General features: G+C 41.8%; 1 protein-coding gene across 1 annotated transcript in view; it reads left to right on the top strand.

Annotated features, from left to right (window-relative positions):
* LOC103202024 (glycerol-3-phosphate acyltransferase 3-like) overlaps positions 1-1,750 on the top strand; it is a 195,069-nt gene that overhangs the window by 183,256 nt on the left and 10,063 nt on the right. The window lies entirely within an intron of this gene.

The following is a 1,750-nucleotide window of genomic DNA, read 5'->3' as shown; positions in this document are numbered from 1 at the left end:
GAGGAGAGACCCATCATTGTATTTATATGGCCACTTGCAATCTTTTAAAGTCCCAGTTGCTACTCGCCAAAGTAGGATGTGGAACAATTTTTTTGTGTAGTATATTGTTGAGTTCAATGTCCTGTGCAGCCATCATACTGAGCCCACAGGTCCAACTACTTGCTCTGTCTGGGTAGCTGGCTGTGGCCAAGAAGTGACTACAACCTTGTCAGCTCTACTATATACCTGGAAATTCTTACAGAACATACAAATACACTTGTAGAAGCATTGTCTGCCAATCCTATACATGGTCATGGGGACAATCCCCCACCCCTGCATAGACATACCTAATCGTTCAGCCTGCCTACCCATTTATCCACCCATAGATCATTGTTTGCCATCACTGACAATGCAGTACTCTATGTGCAAAAGGGTTCATCTTTTTTGTCTGTACCTCCCATGTACCTCTCTATGACTTCCTCTTCCTCAGTGCTACTGTGTTGATCACTAACATTTTGTACATTGCCCTTCCCTTCACCCAAATCAGTACTTGTTTCTACCTATCTAGCAGTGTTCTCTCCCCCCTGCATCCTTGGTAACCAACAAAGAAAATTTCCTTCCGTATATAAACCTTTTCTTGGCATTTTACAGTAACAGACTAATACAATATTTGTCCTTTTGTGATTGACTTATTTCTCTCAGCGTAATGTCCTCCAAGTTCATCCATGTTATGCAGTGTTTTGCAGATTCTATGTTATTTTTTAGGGTTGCATAGAATTCCATCGTGTGTACATGCCATAGCTTGGTTATCCATTCTTCTGTTGACGGGCACCTAGGTTGTTTCCATCTTTTTGCTATTGTAAATAGTGCTGTGATGAACACTTGTTGTTGTTGTTAGGTATTGTTGAGTCATCTCTGACTCATAGCGACCCTACACACAGCAGAATGAAACATCACCCCGTCCTGAGCCATCTCCATGATTCTTGCTATACTTGAATCCATCGTGGCTGCCAGTGTGTCAATCCATCTCACTGAGGGCCTTCTCCTCTTTTGTCGACCCTCCACCTTAACAATCATGACATCCTTCTCCAGGGAATGGTCTCTTCTGACAACATGACCAAAGTATATGAGAGCAATCTGGCCATTCTCGTCTCCAAGGAGGATTCTGGCTGCACTTCCTCCAGAACAGACCTGTTAGTTCTTTTAACTGTCCATGGTACTGTCAGCATTCTTTACCAACACCAAAGCTCAAAAGCATCAATTCTTCTTTGGTTTTCCTTATTCATTGTCAGCTCTCACATGCATGTGAGGTGATTGAAAATACCACGCCTTGTGTCAGGCACACCTTAGTCCTCAAGGAGATATCTTTGCTATTCGGCACTTGAAAGAGGTCCTTTGCAGCTGATTTGCCCAGTGCTATACATTATCTGATGTCTTGACTGCTGTTTCCATTGATGTCGATTGTAGAACCAAGCACTGTGAAGTCTTTGACAATTTCAATCTTTTCTCCATTTATCATAATGTTGCTAACAGGACCAGTTGTGAGGATTTTTGTTTTCTTTATTTTGAGATGTAATCCATACTGCAGACTGTATGCTTCAGTCTTCATCAGTAAGTACTTCAAATCATCCTCACTTTCAGCGAGCAAAGTTGTGTCGTCAGCATACTGAGGATTGTTAACGATTCTTCCTCCAATCTTGATGCCATGTTTGTCTTCATATAGTCCAGCTTCTCAGATTATTTGCTCAGCATATAGATTTAATAAGTGCGG

Source organism: Orycteropus afer, unplaced genomic scaffold (genome assembly GCF_000298275.1).
Source record: "Orycteropus afer afer isolate SDZICR_OR568_19922 unplaced genomic scaffold, OryAfe1.0 scaffold00172, whole genome shotgun sequence".
Classification (NCBI taxonomy): domain Eukaryota; kingdom Metazoa; phylum Chordata; class Mammalia; order Tubulidentata; family Orycteropodidae; genus Orycteropus; species Orycteropus afer.
The sequence above is the reverse complement of the archived record's forward strand: the minus strand, read 5'-3'. Positions and strand labels throughout refer to the sequence as shown.